Source organism: Psammomys obesus, unplaced genomic scaffold, assembly GCF_907164565.1.
Source record: "Psammomys obesus unplaced genomic scaffold, mPsaObe1.curated_primary_1811, whole genome shotgun sequence".
Classification (NCBI taxonomy): domain Eukaryota; kingdom Metazoa; phylum Chordata; class Mammalia; order Rodentia; family Muridae; genus Psammomys; species Psammomys obesus.
This window is the reverse complement of record NW_026587216.1, coordinates 16,563,273-16,586,223: the sequence shown is the minus strand read 5'-3', so window position 1 is coordinate 16,586,223 and position 22,951 is coordinate 16,563,273. Positions and strand designations below refer to the sequence as shown.

The window sequence follows — 22,951 nt, the reverse complement described above, 5'->3', positions numbered from 1 at the left end:
AAAACACTACATTCATGTTTGTAATTCTCAAATAATAAAATAATTGTAAGGATATAAGGTTGACCAGTTGCTGGGATCCCAGTCTTAAACTTGTTGTCCTCCAAGAATCATGGGAAATAATTATCTGTTCATTACAAGTTACAGATGCTCAGAAATTTTGTTGCAGCAGCACAAAATGGATAAGGCTATTTATATAATAAAGGAAAAAAATGATATCCACAGTTTGTAGCTCTGAGGAGTCACAGCACAATAAAGGGTGTGGTAAAATAAGTGAGAAACAATGTGGGCACATTGCCCAGCATCCACAGCCTTATCAACACAGCACTTCTTTATTTTCCTCCAAAAAAAAAAGATTCCATTAAAAAAAAAAAAGATTTTGTTCAACTTTTGTGTTAGACATGCTCAAAGCATTTATATATAAGGAGAACTTACAATATACATGTTTTAGATATATTTGATAGGTGGGTAGGCTGTTTGAATGATAATGTGTTCTCAGACAAGGCAAGCAAATTACATTGTTAGCAATTTTCAAGGAAGAGAAGCCGGGTTAAATTCACCAGGGCTAGCTCTGTGTAAATGGTCAATCTGTTTCCATGGTAACTAGCTGGCTGAGTAAACTATAAATTTATAGGTGTTGGTTTGTGCCCTCTTACCTTAAAGAACCTGTAAGCGATTGTTTCTATAAATATGGTTTCTATCTCTAGGATAAGTACAGTTCTGAAGATAAATTTAGGGTAGAGAGAGCTTTTGAATTATATGAATAGCAGTTCGAATTAACACTGTTTTCTGCATTTTTGCACTGTTTTCTATATTAAATATGATTCTATTGTGGTTACAAGTATTTTAATTATAAGTAGAGACACTATCACATCTGTTCTCAAGGTATTAATTTTTATGATTTCCTTGGCCATAGGTGCTGATCTAGTTCTCATTAATGCAGAAAGCTGTGCTGTTAATACAATCTTCCTCTCAGCGCTACAGCAACCTATTTTAGCAGAAACAAAGAGGATTTTAAAACATGATGTGCCGTAGATATTTTCAAATGCTAACTCATGTTAAGGAATTTGTTGGAAATCTTAGATAAACATAATTGTATCTTTTACCAAAAACAGTGGGGTGTTTATATTTCTTTTTTACAAAATAAGGCACATGATTATTTAGTTTTTAAATTGTCAGTTATTCTTTTAAACTCCCTTTTCCTGAAAACTGAGGTCTAGAAATGAATTTAAATTAATATCAGAAGTATTGTTCACATTTTGTCACTTTGTAGGCATTTTACAGAGTATTTTCTTTATATGACTTGATTCTACTCAAAGTATGGTGCCCTTCCACTTTCTTCCCCATGTCCACCAGTCTGCTGATGAACTGAAATGATTGTGACAATATCATTGATGTGAAACAGAATTCCATAACCCTGACCCTTTCCTCGATGTGCAAGTGTGTTCATATGGCCAAGTGTGAAGTTCTTGAGAATTACTTTCACAGTGTGCAGGATTGAGATTAGAATAATAAGTTCATCATTATCATTATTATTTCTATTAATATTTATATAGCACCTTAACTCTGAGAAGCTCAAGAAACTATGAATTTTAAATTATCCAATGGGCTCAGATCTTAACTGCATCTCTACATACTGGTTAAGACACAAAATTAATAATGCATCAGAATGACATATATTGCTAGAGAAATTTAATTCCATTGCTGTTCAGCTCTAGTCTGTTATTGGAAAAATGGCACTGTATATTTCTCTGGGAAGGGAGATAATTGTTAATATTTCAATACCAAGGTCCATTGGCTATTTATTTAAGATTAACTCCAGGTGACATGTTATTCAAAAGTAAAGAAGAAGTAAACTGAATTGTAAGTAAAAGACAAATTGTTTTTTGCATTAATATTATAAAGTAAGTTTGCAAAAGAAATATGACTGCTATTTTTCTATAAAGCTCGCAAATAATCCATTTGCTTGTACCCTAAGTATAGATACATCAGACTGAATTTTCATTGTATTTTACGGTGAATAAAATAGGGTTAAGTGTTCTGTCATTGGGTTTATGCTACAGATGGCAATGAATCTGAAATTATTAGCATGGATTATCTTGTTCTACTCTCTTGATATAACATTATAACAGAATATAAAGATAACAGAGCTTTGAACATAATGGAGCTATTCAAAACATTAATTTTCCCAACAATAGTTCATTACAAGTCTACTTTGGGAACTAAAGAAAAAAAACCCCACTAATTCTATCGAGTTTTAATATAGGCTCAAATACATTAAGTCTAATAGAACACATGATTTGTAAGACTGATATTTTTGTTATCCTTTTTCTCAAGAAGTGGTAGTTTAATAACTGAAAATTTATTCCCATTTAAACTATTTACAACACAGGCTCTAAGATCAACAATCAATAAGTGGAGCCTCATGAAGTGGAAAAGCTTCTGTAAAGCGAAGAATACTATCAACAGAATAAAAATGACATTCTCCAGACTGGGAAAAGGTCTTTACCAACCCTATATGTGATGGGGGGCTAATACACAGAATATATAAAGAACTCAAGAAGTTAAACACAAGCAACCAAACAATCCAATTTAAAAAAATGAGTTGGACAGAGAATTCTCAATATTAATATATAATGGCAGAGAAACATTTAAGGAAATGCTCTACATCCTTAGTCATTAGGGAAATGCAAATCAAAACAACTCTGAGATTTCACCTTACACACATTAGAATGATTAAGACCAAAAACTCAAGTGACAACACATGCTGGAGAGGATGTGAAAAAAGGGGAACCTTTCTCCATTGCTGATGGGAATATAAACTTGTACAACAACTTTGGAAATAAATCTGGTGCTTTTTCACAAATTTAGGAATAGTGCTCACTCAAGATCCAGCTATACCATTCCTGGGCATTTATGCAAAAGATGCTCAACCATATACCAAGGACATTTGCTCAACTATGTTAATAGCAGCTTTATTCATAGCAGCCAGAATCTGGAAACAACCTAGATGTCCCTCAACTGAAGAATAGATAAAGAAATTGTGGCATATTTACACAATGGAATACTATTCAGCTATTAAAAACTAGGAAATCATGAAATCTGCAGGCAAATAGATGGAACTAGAAAAGATCATGCAGAGTGAAGTAACCCAGAACCAGAAAGACACATATGGTATATACTCACTAATAAGTGGATATTAGCCATATAATATAGGATAGACATACTAAAATCTATAATCCTAAAGAAGCTAAACAACAAGGACTACTCTAGGGAAGATGCTTAATCCTCATTCAGAAGGACAAACAAGATAGACATCAGAAGTAGGAGAAGACAGGGAGCAGGACAAGAGCCTTCCACAGGGGCTTCTGAAAGGCTCTACTCATCAGGGTATCAAAGCAGAAGCTGACACTCATAGCCAAACTCTGGGCAGAGTGCAGGGAATCTTATGGAAGAAGGGGGAGATAGAAGACCTGGAGGGGACAGGAGCTCCACAAGGAAACCAACAGAGCTCAAAATACAGGGCTCAGGGGTTCCAGCAGAGGGTTGTGAGTCAACAAATGACCATGCATGGAGAGGACCTAGACACCATGCACAGATGTAGCCCATGGGCAGTTCAGTCTCAATGTGGGTCCCTAGTAAGGAAAACAGAGGCTGGATTCAGTGGCCTGCTCTTTTATCACTTCCCCCTGGCAAGGTGGCCTAACTAGGCCACAGACAAAAAGGATCCAAATAGTCCTGATGAGACCTGATAGGCTAGGGTCAGACAGTAGGGGAGGAGAACCTCCCCTATCACTGGGCTAGGGGAGTGACATAGGAGAAGAATGTGGATATAGTGTGGGCCTGGGAGGAGATGAAGGAGGAGGATACAGCTGCGATACAAAAATGAATAAATTGTAATAATAATAGTAATAATGAATAAAAACGTTTTAGAAACTATTTACATATATAAAGATACTTAATATAACATGAAGCTCTATTATGTAACTCCAGACATGTTTTAAAGGTATGTTAGAAGAAGTGTAATTCTAATTACAATACAGACTTCTAAAGACAGTAAATTTTCAAGACCAGAGGAGCAGAGGGAGTGGTGTGGACTGGGTAGTGGAATAATGTCACCCAGAGTGTTGAAACTTGAATGCCTAAGCTAACAAATGAGTTCTTAAAACCAAAATGTGTTCTGCCTAACTATTCCTAATTAAAAAGAAGTTGAAACTGGAGAAATATAATTTTGACAAAATCATAATGCTGGCATTTGATAGAAAAATATCTAATTATTAAAAAAAATAAGCACAAATTCTCTGGCTTTTTTTTTGTCAAGCAAATAGGTAATAAGAGGATTCTAACCTAAGTAAAAGTATTTTGAGAGCTCGCTTCTCAAAAATCCAAATGCAGGAACATTAATACAGCATGCGATCTATCCACGACACTACTATTTCATGGTGTGAAGTCATTATTGTCTTCTGCCTTTTCAAATGTTTTTCCTGTTATACATCACCCTCACAGTGGGATTTATTGCTCAACCATTTTGCATTTATATAAACAGTTGTGGTTTTCAGGGTGTTTCTATAGGAACAGACATAATTTCAAGCACCATGAGTGCCTCTGCAGCTCATTGAGTACTGGGGACTGGAGGAACTCCCTTTGCCTGCTGAACCTTTCTCCCGGAGTCATAGCGTGCTGAACCACAGCTCCCTTTATGTCAGATCTAACAGACTCTCATGTAGAATCTAAGCATTAAAACTACAACTGTAAAAAGTAGAGGTACCTACGTTTGAGTTTTTATATAAGGTTTTAAACCTTGTTTAATGTTTTAGGTTTTGGGGAAACCATCTCAACCAATAACACAGTTGCACGAATTTGCAGTCACACAAGGAGTGAGGGGGTGAATCTAGCCTCTGAGCACACACACACCTCTTGAAATTTACATAAGTTTATCTATATATGTTGTTACATTATATAATGATTCATTTCTTCTTCCTTTAAATTCTTTTCAGTGCATCTACTAATTTTTATTCAGAAAATAAATATGGTTTCATTATAACATTTACATACATACCTAGACTGTACTTTGCTCATATTCTTCCTCCTCCATCACAGACCCCACTTCATCCTTCTGACTGGAGCCCTTCCTCCACACAAATACCCTTATACATTCATACATATGTGAAATGTAATATGTACATAAATACAATATTTTATGTGGAAAAAGCCATATTTTGTATTCTTTCCTTTATGACTCTCTTGTCTTTACTTTTCAATGTCTTTAGATCCCTATGCTCTTCCTATTTTAGTTTCATAACACACACATATTTAAATGTAGACACTATAAAGGAATAAAAACACAATACATTGTATTTCTAACTCACGATGAACTCCAGTTCCATTCATTACCCTGCAAATGACATAATTTCATTTATATTTAGGCTGAATAACCCTCTGTAGCGTGTATACACCATGTCTTTGTTATTCATTCATCTAATGTCGTTACCTATGCTAATTCCACATTTTGGTTATTGTTGATCCTTCACCAATCAAAAAAGAGGTGAGGTAGAAAAACAGGTTAGAGGCCTGGCCTTTCCAAACAGCTTACTAATTATCATATACAAAACAACTGGCTAACAGAACTACTGAGCATTGACACCACTACACTGCACAAGGCTCTCCAAAGTCAATCACTCGCAAAGAAGCACAGAGACTCACCAATGTGCAAAGCTGATGTTTTAAAAATTGCTAACTCTTAAAATGTAAATATATAAAATGTATATACGTCTCAAAACATGTTTATGAATGATATGAGTGAATTTATGTGGATTTATGAGTGCTTAGAATATATAGAATTACTAAATGTCATAGTAACCAATTTAGAGTAGTTTATATTATTTTTTTATTATTTATTTTATTATGCATTATTTGTTATTTATTATTTTATTTATTTATTATTCTTATTTATTATACCATTTTTATATTAATTACAGTTTATTTACTTTGTATCCCAGCTACAGTACCCTTGCTCCTCCCTTCCCAATCCCACCCTTCCTCCCTCATCTCCTCCTATGCCCCTCTCCACGTCCACAGATAGGGAAGGTCCTTCCCCCCTTTCATCTGACCCTAGCTTCTCTGGTCTCATCAGAACAGTCTGCATTGTCCTCCTCTGTGGCCTGGTAAGGCTACTTCCCCATCCGAGGGAGATAGTCAAAGAGTTCATGTCAAAGACAGTCCCTGCTCCCCTTACTTGTGTACCCACTTTGATACTGAGCTGCCATTGGCCTACATCTGAGCAGGGGTTCTAGGATATATCCATGAATGGTCCTTGTTTGGAGTAGCAATCTCAGAAAAGACCCTTGTGCCCAGATATTTTGGTTCTGTTGGTGTCCTTGTGGAGCTTCTGTCCTCTCCAGGTCCCACTATCTTCCCCTTCTTTCATAGAATTCCCTGCTTGTGCCAAAAGTTTGGTAAGAGTCTCAGCCTCTGCTGTGATACCATGCTAGGTAGAGTCTTTCAGAGGCCCTCCGTGGTAGGCTCCGGTCTTGTTTTTTGTTTTCTCTATCTTCAAGCTCTGGCCCGTTTGCCTTTCTGAGTGAGAATTGATCCTTGTGTCCCATAACTTGGGTATGTTGTGCCTTTATTTTCATTGAATTCTAGGAAGTCCTTAATTTCTTTCTTATTTCTTCCCTAACCCAGCTGTCATTGAGTAGGGAGTTGTTCAGTTTCTATGTGCGTGTAGTCTTTTTGCTATTTCTGTAGTTTTTGAGGTCCAGCTTTAGTCCATGGTGGTCAAATAGAATACAAAGGATTATTTCAATCTTCTTGTATCTGCTGAGGCTTGCTTTGTAACCAACTATATGGTCTATTTTGGAGAAGGTTCCATGAAGTGCTGAAAAGAAGATATACACTTTTGAATTTAGATGAATTCTGTAGACATCTATTAGGTCCATTTGATTAAGGGCCTCTATAAGTGCCTTTATTTCCCTATTTAGCTTCTGTCTAGATGATCTGTCCCCTGGTGAGAGTGAAGTGTTGAAGTCTCCCACTAGTAAGGTGTTGGGATTGATGTGTGATTTCAGCTTTAATAATGTTTCATTTACAAATGTAGGCACTCTTGTATTTGGGGCATAGATGTTAAGGATTGTGATGTTTTCATGGTGGATTTTTCATTTGATGAGAATGAAGTGCCCTTCCTCATCTTTTTTTGATTAATTTTGGTTGAAAGTCTATTTTATTAGATATTAGGATAGCTACCCCCAGCTTGTTTTCTGGGTCTATTTGCTTGAAAAACATTTTCAAGCTCTTTACTCTGAAGTAGTGTTGTTTATCTTTGTTGCAGAGGTGTGTTTCTTGGATGCAGAAGAATTTGGATCCTGTTTCTACAACCATTCTGTTAGTCTGTGTCTTCTTATTGGAGAGTTGAGTCCATTGATGTTGATAGATAATAGTGACCAATGAATGTTAGTTCTTTTTATTGTGGAGTTGGTGTTCTTACTGTGATTCATTGCTTGTTTTCTTTTAAGTTATTTTTTTTTTTTGAGAAATTATCTGTATCCTATGCTTTCTTAGGTTTTTCTTTGGATTGGAATTTTCCTTCTGGTATCTTCTGTAGGGCTGGTTTGCTATGTAGACATTGTTTCAATTTAGTTTTGTTATGAACTATTTTGTTTTCTCCATCTATGTTGATTGAAAGCTTTGCTGGGTATAGTAGTCTGAGTTGTCATCTGTGGTCACTTAAAGTGTACATGACTTCTGCCCAGGCCTTTCTGGCTTTCAAGTTTCTGATGAGAAGTCTGGTGTGATTCTGATAGGACTACCTTTATATGTTACTTGGTCTTTTTACCTTGCTGCTTTTAATATCTTTTCTTTGTTCTGTTGATTTTGACTATGATGTGACATGAGGAGCTTGTTTTCTTGTCTAGTCTATTTGGTTTTCTGTAGGCCTCTTGCATGTTTATGAACTTCTATTTCTTTAAATTGGGAAAATTTTCTTCTATGATTTTCTTGAAAATATTTTCTGGACCTTGGAGCTTGGAGTTATCTTCTTCATCAATTCCTATTATTCTTAGAGTTCCCCTTTTCATGGTGTCTTTCATGATTGCTTGGATGTTTTGTGTTTGAGACTTTTTCGATTTTTCTTTTAGAGAAGTATCAATTTCTGCATGTGTATCTTCAGCACCAGAGATTCTTTCTTCCATCTCTTGTATTCTGTTGGTGATGCTTACCTTTGTGGTTCCTGATCTTTTCTCTAAGTTCTCTAGCTCCAGAGTTTTCTCTGTTTGTATTTTCTTTATTGATTCTAATTCTGTTTTCATGCTTTGCACCATTTCCTTCATATGTTTGAATATAGATTCCTGTCTCTCTATGATGGTCTCTTTTTTGTGTTTTTCCTCTCTATATGCCACTAATTGTGCCTCTACTTGTGCTTCTATTTGTTTGGCTATATTTGCCTGTGTTTCTTTGAGAGTTTGTTCATTTCCTCTTTATTTGCTTTCATATGTGTGGCAATTTCTTTGAGAGATTTGTTTGTTTTCTCTATATGTCTCTAATAACTAGATAAGCATATCTTTAAAGTCATTTTCCTGTTTTTCTGAAGAACTGGAGTATCCAATGATTTTGGGGGTTGCTGGTATAGCCATGATGTCCTGATTTTTGTTGAGTATGTTCTTACGAAGATATCTGGCCATCTGCTTATCTGTAACCTTCACTGTTTGTTCTGTAATCAATACTTCTGGCTGGGTCCGGTCTTTCTCTGGTGTCTGGAGTATTATTCGGGAAGATGAGAGAGGTCCACAGGCTTGAGAGTGTGTGTTGGTATTTCAGCTGTACCTAAGGGAGGAAGAGCCACTGGCACAGAATCGTAATTGCAGGGGAGGAAGCCTGCGTGCGTGCGTGAAAACATGTCTTGAAGGAGAGTATGCTAAACAATGTAGATGCTCGGAATGTGGGGTGGGTGCAGGTGCAGTAAGGGGCGTGGATGCTAGCACTATTCAAGAGGGAGCAGTTTGCGGATGGGCAACTGAGCCGATTCCCTGAATACCACAGTGGTCTACAGTCCTGTCATACTGTCATCCTGCTATTCAGATCTGTCTGGGCTCCAGGAGTTGATTGCCTGGTCTTCACTCGTAGGCCCACAGCGCAGGGGCTTAAATGTTGATAATGCTGTCCCATGGACCCCTATGTTGCTGTGGAACTTGGGGGCTGGTGTTGCCTTCCACTGGGAGTCCAGCCACTGTGGCAAAGCTAGGAGGCCGCTGGCACAGTTGCCATCTGGTAGGCCCTGGGAAGCTGTAGGCCTGGTTGGCCTGGTGGAGCTGCTGATACTGTGCTCTGTAGGAGCTGTGGACAGTGCAGGCTGGGTACTGTGCTCTGTGGCGGCTGCTGTGAGCCGTGTCTGCAGCCTCCGCCTCTGCCAAGGAGGGAGAAGGGAGGCCTGTAATGGGGAAATGCCCAGGGATTGAGTATTCTGTCTCTAACTTCAAGCGGGATGTTTTATGCTAGGAACAGCCAGTACTGTGCTCTGTGCTAAGAGCTGCATGTACTGCAGGCCACCTCTGCTGCCTCCGCCGCTGCCTCTGCTTGTTAAAGGGAGGGGGGGATGCCTGGGAATTGAGTCCCCAGGAGAAGTCTAAGGAGAAGTCCACAATTCACCTGTATCCTATTGGTCTCAGTTCAGGGTTTGTCCCTTTTCTCCCCAGAAGCCTTGATGGCGTTGTTCTGGGTTCAGCTGCTCCTCCACTCACCAATTTCGGAGTTTCAGATCCTCTCCTCCTCAGATATAGTGTGCGCTGGTCGCCCCTATCTTGGATTCTTCTAGAGTATTAGCTTCAAACTACAAAATTCCATGTTTTGTGAGGAGAGTAGGTGGGGATGTTAAACAAAGAGTGGGTAAGAGATTGCTAGAATAGGACATTCAAAAACTGATGGTGTCTTAAGCATGAGCCTCAGCAGTAGAACTGGTGAGAAACAGATGGATTTTGGATTTATTTTCAATTGATAACAACAAAATTTATTGATAAATTCATCTGTGATGACTGGAGAGATTTGAGAGTGCATTAAAAACTACAGGCAATGATTCAAAATTTCTTGAGTTATAAGATAAATCATGTTACTGAAAACCAGGAAAACAAAGAAGAAAATCAGTTCTTTGGAGTTTAGGAATAAACTAAGGGATCAATCAATTTGGTCAAGAAGCATAGCAATCAAGCAAGAGGAGACACTGATCAGACAAATCCTTTGAGGTTCTGTAATGATGAGGACAGGGACAATACTTAAGGGTTCATGACCACAAACAGTTCTCAGAGAAGTGAATACAAATGGGAATGAAAACGATGGCTGAAAACTAGGGAGTAGGACATGTCAAAATTCAGAAAGAATGACGAAAGAGTTTGAGAAATACTGAGTAGATATGAGAACTAAGAACTGAGGCTATAATCATGACTAGTGGGTTTTATTTCAGTACAAGGCAGTGAAGGCCAACACTTGCATATGCTATGCAAGTATACTGCCATGGAGCTATAGCCCAAGGCATCCTTTTAAATTACATTTTATTTTGAGAAAAGACATTTAAACAGCTCACAGTAGCCTAAACTTGTAATCTTTAAACTTCAGCCTCCCAAGTAACTGTATTGTAGGCCTGCACTACCAGTAAAAGCTTGTGAAATTATCAATGGCAAAATTAAATACATTTCAAGATGTAGATATTGAGCAGCTGAGATAAATACCAACAAGTTGAAAGAGGAAATAAATGTGAACATTGTCCATCGTTTTGGTAACAAAGGGAGTCTTTGTGAGCTGGTTGATGGCCAGTGGTTCAGCAGGCAATGATTTGTCAACTGGTGGAAAGAACAATGTCCTTTGGCAGAAAGTTTAGTAAATGGAAAGCAAGAGGCAAAGGATGAAAAAAAAATCCTCCCAAACATTGACTATTTCTCTCTACTGCGTATTTTATTCTTGCTAGTGAGTCTAGGCGTAAATATAGTTGTAACTGACCATTGTAATGGCATAATAGAGGAAACTGTACCAGTAGCCTCTGCTTTATAAAAGGACTTGCCGTCTCGCTTTGGGGAGCACCACAGTGGCTCTCTCCAAGGGTTCCTCCCTCTTTGCCTCAAACAGATGCATAAACTACATCCTCCAAAAGTCTGCAAGCATTTTTTTTTCTAAGATGAGCAAGGCAAATTATTCAGGGTTGAAGTAACTTTACACAGTGGGAGAGCCTCTAAAAATCCGTGATGTAAGGCTGTCTTCAGAAGGAAACTGCGACGGCAGCTAAGGAGACAGATACGAACTGAGATTTACCTCACATGTCAAAGAACGAGGATTTTTAACGTTCATTAATGGGCCAAAAAGACTGGCATTCATGTGCATTGGGGACCAGGCAGATGGGTGAGGCAGAGAAGAAACTGGAAAGGAAAGGCAGGGAGTGGTCATGGGATGCAGACACAGGGTCAAAGAAAATTAGAACACCAAAGGTAGTTTATACAGTGTTGCCAAATGGCTATGTCTTGTTCTGCCATGGTCTCCTTAAAAAAAAAAAAAGAAAAAAAAAACCCATATAAATTATATTAAAAAAAAAAAAAAGATTGCTTCAGCAAGTCAATGGCCATTCCAGAGAAGCTTATGTTTAGTGGCTTACTCAGGTAGGAGATTAAATCCTGCTCATTTTAGCTAGATTATGGGCTACTGTGTTGGCAGTGCTTACTCAGAATCATCCTACTTGGGCTTTAGAGATAGCTCAATATAGAAAAGTTCAGTTCAAAACTGCCTGTAACTTTAGTTTCAAGGGATCTGGTTGCCTTTTCTGGTCTCTGCAGGCACCTCCTCTATAATACATGTTGAAAATAATAAAAATTAAACTAACAGTCCCTCTTTACTGACAATGTCAAAAACGAGCAGCCCTGCAACATAGTCTGCACATTTTTGAAAATATTTTAATGTATTATTTGAGAATATCATATATGTCTATAATAAAAATGATAATATCTTTTCCTTAATTATTTTCTCCAAATTGCCTTGAGATTCCACCCACAATCTACCTCCTAATTTCATGTTATTTTAATTAAAAAACAAAACAAAACAAAACAAACAAACCTCACGAAGCACTATCCGTGCTGTCAAATTGTGCATGGGTGTGAGGCATGAACACCTCCAATGAAGGATGACTCAACCAGCAGCTATCAACTTACGACAGCATTTCAGTTAGGTTTGCTACCCTTAGCATGCCTCTCCTACCTATGTAAGAATTTTCACTCACTTGGTCTTGTACAAACCTTGTGTAAGTAACCACGGATGCTGTGATTTTATGAATGTGAGCTCTATGACTTGTCCAGAGGTAGCATTTCACAGCCCTGCTCCTCTTCTACTAGTGTTTATATTCTCCCTGCCTTCTTTTCAGCGAGACTTGTTGGGGGAAGGGAGGGTCAGACAGATGTTCCACTTAGGACCTCACCTCCATAGTCACTTATTATCACTCTTTGATTATTTATGACTTCCTGTAGTGGCTTCTGTCCACCTGCAACCGTTTTATTTGGTCTACCTTGTACTGATATCATCTCATTTTACGGAACTGGTCTGCAACCCCAGACCAGTTGCCTTACGAGGATTCAACCTGTGACAGTCACTATCATATACTATATTGTACCTGCTTGTTTCTGGTTCATTAGTGTAACATATGGATCAGAGGCTCAGGGCAATGTGCAAGCGAAAAGAGCATAATTTAAAGCACTTCTTTAGACTTCTGTATGGTCAGTCTCGTCAATAAACAGATATATCAATAACATTTCTCAAAATTTGTCCAGTAGTTTTTTGATATTCAAGCATTCCTTTTTTGATTCTGCCACTTCTCTACTATTTTAGTTAGAAGAGAGAGAGAGCCAGGGTTCTGTATTACTTTCCCTCTTTCTGTGACACCATTGATGGAATACAAAAATTGCTGAAGGCCCACATGCCTTTGCACGGTCTTGATACAGCAGTAGGTTTGCGTACATTCTTCAAATGTCTACCATGAATACACAAGGAACTCTTCAGGATAAGGGACTGAATTCTTTTTCAATTTTAGCTTATACAATATGAACTGAAATTCTCCCCTGTTTATTCCTGGCAACAGTAGCCTTAATGGTTATTTGCTTAAAGAAGCAGGTTAAGGGAAAATCTGTTTGCTAGCAGTAAAAATGTAATTGGATAATTTGAACTAACCTCATTTGAAGTTAACACTTGTGTTTTGTCGTCATTCTTATCAATGGAATTTTGCCATAAAAGCTGAATGTGACATCTAAGTATAATGGTAATGTCACAAAATAGGTATTTCATGCCATTGAAGGTAATCTCTTTAAAGGTATAGTCTTTAGTAAGGCTCTTAGTATTGTCATTAACCCCAGCCTACCATTTGGGATTCTTAGTGTGAAATATGCAATTACTTGATAAAGGTGTCAGGAAGGAATCTAAAACATTCATAAACCTTTTTGTTTGTTTGTTTTTTATAAATACAAAGGAAAGGAATGAGGAAACAATAAACCTCTTCCCTATTTGCATTGACACAAGTGAATATCTTGGAGCCTATTCCGGGGAACAAGGCTGAGAGCTAACTCCAGGTGTTTCCTTTAAATGAGATGGGCATGCCAGTTAAGTATTGTTAGGAGTCAGGCAAATGTGCTGAACCCAGACTCTGCCTTGCTGATTATTCCAATTAAGCAGGCCTACTATTTAACAGGGTAATGAAGAAGTGGAACCCTTTTAATTGGGACACTCAATTAATTTCTTAGTCCATTCTGCTCAGCAAATTGTAGCATAAAAGTTTATTTTCTTTTTCTTTCATTATTCCACTTTGCCGGTATAGATTCTTGGACCTTGATAATTACTTGTTTGGCAGCGATATCTATTTGCCATGGTGCTGCCAAGGTCAATATCAGCAGGAAGAATATGTAGCTGAGAGTTCTGAACAGAGATTCATTCTCAGTGCTCTTTAGTATCACTCGATAAACCAATATCTGGAAGCTTATTTCAAATTTCACTCACTAGTTCTGTGTACAAAACGTTAACTGTGCTTAGGTTGGAGGTCAGGATGAGAGATGATTCTCATTTTCTTTTCTTTCCCCGAATCTTTGCATTTAAAAGAGTGAAGACATAGCATTTTCTAGTAAGGGGAAACACAAACATGATTTGAAAAAATTCATCTTCTGTAATTGGCATATTTAAATGAAGGCAATGAAAGAGAGTTTTATGATCAAGAACGGAGAGAATAAGTACTTCAAAAGTAGTCTCATGGGATGAGGAGCAGAGTAACTAGATTTCCATCTTCTACATAAATTGTTTTGATATGGTTAGTACCTACATTTTGTTGTTTTTCACATTTCCACCGGCAAGAAGGCCCGTTATCCATCTGTTTCTCATACAATAAGCATCCGTGGCAAACACAGAGAATCTTATAGTTAAAAGAAATTCTAATCCTCCAGCTTTTAAAGGCAATGCTGGATGGAGTTCTGTGCCTGGGTATTGGGAGTGAGGACATGTCTTGATTTCTAGGCAGCTTCTCTTGGCCATGGTGAGAAGTCAGAGACTCCATGCTCAGCAGAGCTATTTTTACAGTATGACATTTTTCCTTCAACAACATCCATGCAGTACTTCAATTCATGTTATTTGTTCTAAGATCATGGATCTATTATTAACTCTTCAGAAGCTGCCCTGCTAAAATAGTATTAAACACGTCTTTAACCAGGCCTTAGTGTCAGATGGTTTTTTCCTTTCATTTTTAATTATGATAGATAATTTATTTTTATCACCTTCGGTAAAATAATGCTTTTTCTTTCTGGCATCCCTGTAAGAAAAAAAATATGACATTGAAATATGAAATATGAGGCTGAAGATGGAAAAGTAATAGCAGAGTGAGTGAGAGGAATTGTTTGTCATTTCTCATGGCTTCTGTGCAGCTGTAGAGTTCTCACAGCTGCAGCTGTTGAGGGAGTGTTGCCTAGTAATTGTTTTTCCAGTAAGATTTCCCTTAAAAAGTTTCATTGACTGTATGAAACATCTGTCGTATATTAAAATAGAGAGTTATTTTATTCGGACAATGTTACTTTTTCTAACTTTCTTCTCACAATAGAAAGGTGAAGCATGATGGGGATGTTGTAATAAGCACAGCCTTCACTGGACGATGGACGGGTTGTTTCTCAGATCTCAATGATTAATATGTGTACCACTTACATGTTAACCAAACTTTTACCTGTCTTTTATTGGATGAGTCTATCAGAATTGAACTAGAGCCAGAGACTGGAGACAGGAGAATTCTACAGTTCATATTTATTGACTTGGATATTTGGTCTCAAGTGATGGAAAGTTCCTAACATTTCTGTGGCCTGGACTCAGATCGCAAGCTGTATTTTAGAGCAACAGTAATAAAAATGACATGGTACTGGCATAGAAACAGAATGATGGATCAATGGAATCAAATCAAAGACCCAGAAATAAACCAACACACCTATGGACACATGATTTTTGACAAAGATGCCAAAACCATAAAATGGAAGAAAACATCTTCAACAAATGGCACTTGTGTGACTGGATGTCCACATGTAGAAAAATGCACAAAATTAAAGTCCAACTGGATCAAAGATCTCAAAACCTTGACACTAAATCTGTTGGAAGAAAAAGTGGGGAAGAGTCTTGAACTAATTGTAACAGGAGACAATTTCCTGAACAGAACACCAACAGCTCAAACTCTAAGATCTACAATCAATAAATGGGACTTCATGAAACTGAAAAGCTTCTGTAAAACAAACGACATTGTCAACAGAACAAAATTACAGCCTACACAATGGGAAAAGATCATCACCAGCCCTATATCTGATAGAGGGCTAATATATAAAGAACTCAACAAACTAGATACCAACAAACCAAATAATCTGAGTAAAAATGGGGTACAGAGCCAACAGAGATTCTCAACAGAGGAATATTGAATGGAAGAGAAACACTTAAAGAAATGTTCATTGTTCTTAGTCATCAAGGAAATCCAAATCAAAACAATTCTGAGATTCTACCTCACACCCATCAGAATGAATAAGATAAAAAATTTAAATGACACCATATGCTGGAGAGGATGTGGAGAAAAAGGAACCCTCCTCCATTGCCGGTGGGAATGCAAACTTGTACATCCCCTTTGGAAATCAAACTGGTGCTTTCTCAAAAACATGGGTATAGCACTACCTCAAGATGCAGCGATACCACTCCTGGGTATATATCCAAAATATGCCCCACATTAAACAAAGACATTTGTTCATCTACATTTATAGCAGCTTTATTTGTAATAGCCAGAATCTGGAAACAACCTAGATGCCCCTCAATGGAGGAATGGATGCAGAAATTGTAGCACATTTATGCAATGGAATACTACTCAGTTATTAAAATCAAGAAATAATGAAATTTGCAGGCAAATGGTGGGAACTAGAAAAGAGCATACTGAGTGAGGTATCCCAGAAACAGAAAAATGGGCACAGCATATACTCACTTATAAGTGAATATTAGCCGTATAATAAAGGACAGGCATGCTAAAATCTACAGACCTAAAGAAGCTCAACACTAAGGAGGACTCTAGGGAGGATGTTTAAATCTCACTTAGAGTGGTGGAAGAGAGGAAACAGGATGGGAGCTTACCATCCAACAGGGGATTGAAGCAGATGATGAGACCCACAGCCAAACTTTGCTCAGAGCGCAGGGAGTCTTATGAAATAGAAGACTCCCTGGCAGGAGAAAGAGAAGGACATGGAGGGTACATGAGCCCCACAAGAAGACCAACAAAGCTAAAAGTGCTGATTCCAGGGGGTCCTGCAAATACTGATGCACCAACCGAAGACCATGCACAGAGAGGACCTAGACTCCCTGCTAAGATATAGCCTATTAGCACCTCAGTCTCCATGTAGGTTCCTGAGTAAGGGGTTCAGGGGCTGCCTCTATCATGAACTCGGTTGCCTGCTCTTTGATCACTTGCCCCTGGAGATGTCATCTTGCCAGGCCACAGAGCAAGAGGATACAGGCAGTCCTGATGAGACTTGATATGCTATGGCAGATGGCAGAGGAGGGCAACTCCCCTTTTCAGTGGACGACGGGAAGGGAATAGGGGGGAGGGAAGAGGGAGAGAGGCTGGGACTGGGAGAAGTTGAGCGAGGGGGCTTCATATGGGTTATATAATGAATAAATTGTGAAAATAATTTTTAAAAGAAAATAAGTAAAAAAAGAAAAGAGAAACCTTCCAGAGTGTGTGAAGGAAGGCCTGATTCAGCTTGCCTTGCTAGTCTCTGAGGTAGTAAGTCTTTGGATCTGGTGTGGCCCCAAAGCTGGCTGACTTCTGTAGCAGCCTTTTATGTGATCTCATAGTTTGAAGAGAGGCCTCCCTGTGAGGTACACAGATCTCCCTTCTGACCATCTTAGACTAAGCTTCTTGCCTGAACATGTGTGAGTAGTTAGGAAGGGAATGAGATAGGAAAAGGCTGTGAGAATTTCAGAACTTCTTTCCTATGGGAGGTACCAGAAATGGTAGATTTTTCAAATCGCCACATTTTTGAAATTATTTAAGACTATGACAAACTTTTTTTAAAAGTGACACGCTCCCGTTTTATCTGATAATAGTTATTGTTGTACATGAACCTCTCCCTGTATTTGTTTTATTTATTTATTTTTTTTAAAGACGTATATATTCAGTGTCATGCTCAGACTATTACATTTAGCAATCAACAGCATGGGTGACAAAAGGTCTTAAACACTTTGTTGGAATGCTGTATACCTTCCACAGAGCAGAAACTAAAATAACCGGTTACACAATTAGTCACAAATGCAGTCCTGGAGTTTTGTTTGTTTTTTGTTTGTTTGTTTTTCCCCGTACACATGAGTATTTTCTAAAAACATGTCTTCTTTGTAGCAGCTAGGTCCTGCCACACTGTGTTTGGCTGAGTTCATAAATCTGCCATAACCTGTAGCTTCCTTGTCACCTCTCTGGCTCTCCTCTAGTGCTAAGCTTTGTTTTCTGGCTGTGATGTAGTTAGAACCTCCTGACATGGCCATAGCTACTGATGCTGCTGGAACCTCTGTAGCCACCATGGTTTTGTGGTTCAGCAAAGTTCTGGCTTCCTCCACCATAAGGGTGGTACTTCTAAGGTTTCCACCCTTTTTTGGTCCAAAATTTGAAGACTGATGTTGTAACTGCCAAAATTATTGTAGCTTCCACCACTTCCAAAATTGCCTCCATTACTACTAAATCTGTTATAGCCATCCCCACTGCCATCATATACACCAGCACAGCTGCCACCCAAAGCTGCCACAACCACTGAAGTTTCCTCCTCGATCAAAATTATTATTGCCAACAACACCATCTCCATGACCACCACCAAAGTTTCCAGAACCACTTCGACCTCCCTGGCTGAATGAAGCACTAGCCATCTTTTGCTTTGAAAGGGCTTATCTTACTTCATAGCTGCAGCCATTCACAGTATATTTTTGAATAGCAATCTTATCTATGGAGACATGGTCATCAAAGGTGACAAAAGCAAAGCCCATCTTCTTCCTAGTTCCTCTGTCAGTTATGATTTCAATCACTTAAATTTTCCCATACTATTCAAAGTTAATCCAGTAGGTGATGTTCTTTAGTGTCTTCTTTAATATCACCAACAAAGATCTTTTTCACAGTTATGTGGCCCCTGGCCTCTGAGAGTCTTCTCTTGACACTACCCTCTTAGGTTCCACAGCTCTTCCATCCACCTTGGGTGGTCTTGCATTCATAGCGGCATCCATTTCCTCCAAGTGGTGTGTATGACTAACCCAAAGCCCCTGGATCTCTTGGTATTTGGATCTCTCATTACCACACAGTTGGTGAGTGTCCTCCATTGCTAAAAATGGCTCCTCAGACTCTTGTTGGTTGTTCTGAAGCTCTCTATGAGGAAGAAAATGCATAGCTGTCCAGACTCCTTGGGAGACTCTGATTTAGACACGAGAGCAGAGCCACGAGAAGCTTCAAAGATGCTTTCTCTGCGACGTCAATAGGCAGAAAGGAATAAGAGAAGGAGCATTTCCCTTATTATTTATTTTTGTCAAGCTAAAAACCTGGTTAAAACATTTAAGGTGAAAAATCACAACAGCAAAATATTTTCTTTTCTTTGATGGCTGCCAGGCAGAACAGCTGGTGCCAGCTGAGACAGGATCTTGCATAGAACTCATTCATGATCTGGACAGCGAGGTGCATTCTGATCACATTGAGAGCTGCTGCAGGAGTCAGGATCTGATTTATTTATCTTCCTGAGAAGTGCAGGTGGTCAGGTCTCCCTTTCATTGCTTTTGGGATCAATTCATTTCAGGGCTGATGGAACTAACTAGCTTCACGTTTCAAGTACAACTGTCCCCATTGACTGAGAAGATTGCTGACTTGCAATACATTCATCTTAAGGTCTCATGGCAGATGGCTGTTTGAACTACCTTGCCAAGGTTAAAGTACTGGGAAAAAAAAAAAAAACATGAACAGTTTTTCCCGGTATAATTTACATGAAAATATAACATGTGTATGAAAAGATACTTCTCATTAATGTTATTTACCTCATAAAGGTTTTATTTTATGATTGAATCTTAATATTTTCATGACTTGGGGAGCAAAAATGACAACAACATTCTATAATTTTATACTAATTAATCTGCTGTTAATTCATTTAAAGTTTATAATGTGCTGTTTACATACTCTATAGAACTTTGAATGTTGGTAACCATATAAATGTCTATACACACTTTATAATAGAGGTACTATTTAGCTAAGTCATCTGATACATATATATGTTATACATAATGTTTAAATATTGCGTGTGAACATATATGGCTTTATGTTTACATTGATTGTTTAAGAAATGTTTATAAAATATTATCAATATGAAAACCATTTTATTGGAAAACAGCTTATAACTACAAGGCTAGCTATAATATTGAATCTGAAACCATGTTGTGAGCTTTTAAACTTTATATAGTAATGAGACAATGAGAATTCAAAAGGCAAATAACATCTTGGTATTACTTAAGCATAGTTTGAAGTTACAGTTATGCTGAAATTGATAGTATTCTTGCAGTCTTTGACTACTATTATGAGAATAGTCACTTGATTTGATATACTAATATACCAGGCTACAATAAGATGTGTGTATGTGTGTGTATGAGCGCACACGTATGCCTGTATGTGTATACAAGAGATATTTTAGTTGGAGGATTCACCTTAAAGTGATCAGCTGAGGCTTTTGTGAGAGAATAAACTTTGAACTAAAGGCTAATGATAAAGAGCAATGTACTATGTGACAGACAGCACTCCTTCATGCAAGAGGCAAAGGACTTGACTTTAAGCAACTGTTCAGATAATCACACAAACTCTGCAGAAATATATGTCTAGATTTCTATTGTTGTTGATGTGATGACCGTTTTGATGTAATAAAATGCTAAGGATCAGGAACTGTGGCTCTAGTTTAGAGGCAGGTGTTCTCTGCAGGCTATTCTTCTCCTGCCTACGAGGGTTAGAGGATGCCCCACTTCTCTTTTCTACCAGCTTGGGAGATTCAAATTGCAACTGTGTTATTTAGAGTAGTTAATTCAGCCCAGTTGAATCAATTAATTAATAATAATGCCCAGTGGTTAAGGAACTAACACTTTCTACTTTTATTTGTGTCCTGAAAATTTAGGAAAAGACATGATTTTCTAGAATCAACTTTATGTCAAATATATAAAATTTTATTATTTATAATATATTTATTTTGTAATCATTATTTTAATTTTCTGAGATTATAATCTAAATTACAAAATTTCTCCCCTCCTTTCCTCCCTGCATACTCTCTCTTCTTCATCTCAAATTTATGTCCTCTTTTCTTTCATTCTTTCATTGTTGCATATATATATGCAACATTCCTAAATATATAAATGCAACATGCACAGTTTGTAGAGTGTTATTTAAATATATTTTCAAGGTTGAGTGTTGGTATTGGATAACCAATTGATGTGATATTCTCTGAGGAGAAATATTTCTCAAATTCCCAGCATTCTTTATTCACTTTCTTTGTGTAGGGTTGAAGCCTCATGGGATTTCTCATGTTCACATTAACATACCTATTGTTGCCACTGTTCAGCTTATATTTAGGGAGTAACATTGGCGAATCATTATGGATTCTATGAGACAATCTCACACTATACTCCTTGATTTTCTGGTTTCCACAACAACCTCTGAGCTTTGGCCACTGGTGTTGTTCTGAAGATCTATCCTTTGGGACTTGGGTCCACAAATTTGTATTTTGATTGCTTATGGTTTTCTGTAGTGGACTTAACCATATCAAAGAGAAGATTTTCTGAAGACGTCAAAGAATAAATGTTTAAGATGTAGTTAGGGATTATGGTGGTTTAGTAAAGAAGAAGTTCTAGGTTCTCCAAGAACTACAGTAACTTCGCTAGCCCTGAGTAGTTAACTAGATTTCAGTACCAGACATAATTCCCTTCTTGAGCAGGTCTCAAACACGAATAGTGAGCTGTTGGTTACTTTATATGGTGGTACTGTACTCTTAGGTCATCATGGCTGTTGTAGTTTATAGGCACCATTGCTGGCTAGGACTTTCAGTTGCTTCTCTCCATTGGAAGATTTCACTGTGCCTCTTTGAACCATAAAAGTTAGTCCTCAGAGAGGAAGAATTCAAGTCAGTTGCAAACAAAAAGCCTCTGAGCCTCGAATCTAGAGTACTTGTGCCTTTTGCAATAGAACTTACATTTTATTTCTGGGGAGAAACTCAGGGAAATATCAATAGCCTGCAATATTTGGATAGCCTTTACCAAAACCACAAAAGATGGCTTCTACTGATATTAGGGGTATGTAGCTGGAATGTGCTACTTTGTAGGTTCCTTACTCTTTTCCAACCTTTTCTACCCTTATTCCACTCTTCCAGCTCCCCAACACTAGGTAGGAGATAAAGAAAGAAGAGAAAGGGAACATCACTATTTTTTTCGACTATTACTGCTGGCTGGTATTGGGATTGGTGGGGCATCTTTGCCATCAGGATATTCAATTTCTTCTCCTTGTTTCTTTGCACATACCACTCGACAAACTGCAACAAAGGCAACCAGCGACCACAACCAGAAAAATGCAACCAGCAGCAACAACAACAGCTACTGCAGTCCCTCTCAAAAGTCCTCAGAACTCCAAATGTCATACACTTGCAGGAAATATCATACCCCTGCTAGAGCATGGGGCTAATCATAGTCAGATGCGTGGACAATCTGAAACAGCTCGGTATCCCATACCTGGGGATGAAAACAAAAACATTTCTGTATTTTTAAGAAAACCAAAATTTCTTTGTAGGCTTAGATTTTTCCCACAAACCTACTTCATTTAGTGTTCTTAATTACGTTTGCCTCCATTCCAAACCTGCCTCTGCAACCTTAGGTAGAAGATAAGTAGGGAAAAGTAGATAAAGTCATTCTTTATCTAATTATTGCTAATCAGGGTCAATGGTTTGTAAAAGGATCACAAGATTCAGTAGCCAGGATACCAGCAATCCAGTCCAAAGGCCAACATAAAATGTCAGTGAAACCTGCAAGACTCATTTTTAATTCCTGGAGAAGCTCTTTGAAATGTTTCTCTCTGCGAAGTCATGTTGGAGCATGAAGATCATCACAGAGATGTTGATCCAAAATGTGATATCTCACTCTGCTTGGGCCTCTATATGTGTCCTCTCCTCAACGTCCACAACAGATGTTCTCAGCTGGCTAAATTAACACCCCTCACACATGAGGGGTCACAGCAAAATATCATGTGCCTTCTCACTAGCCAACCTTGGCAAAACAGCCAGCAAAACATCACATGACAAAATTCAGTCTTCAAAGAAACCAGAAATTTCCATTTTAGTTCTCACTATGGGGATTCTTATTAGATGTTCTTTTGCTCTTGGAAGGAGAATTATCAGCCCAAATGAGAAAT

The 22,951-nt window shown here is 38.0% G+C and overlaps 1 pseudogene; it reads right to left on the bottom strand.

Moving 5' to 3' along the window:
• Nucleotides 1–18,013: 18,013 nt before the first annotated feature.
• LOC129673645 (heterogeneous nuclear ribonucleoprotein A1-like) lies at nt 18,014–18,953 on the bottom strand (annotated as a pseudogene).
• Nucleotides 18,954–22,951: the final 3,998 nt, after the last annotated feature.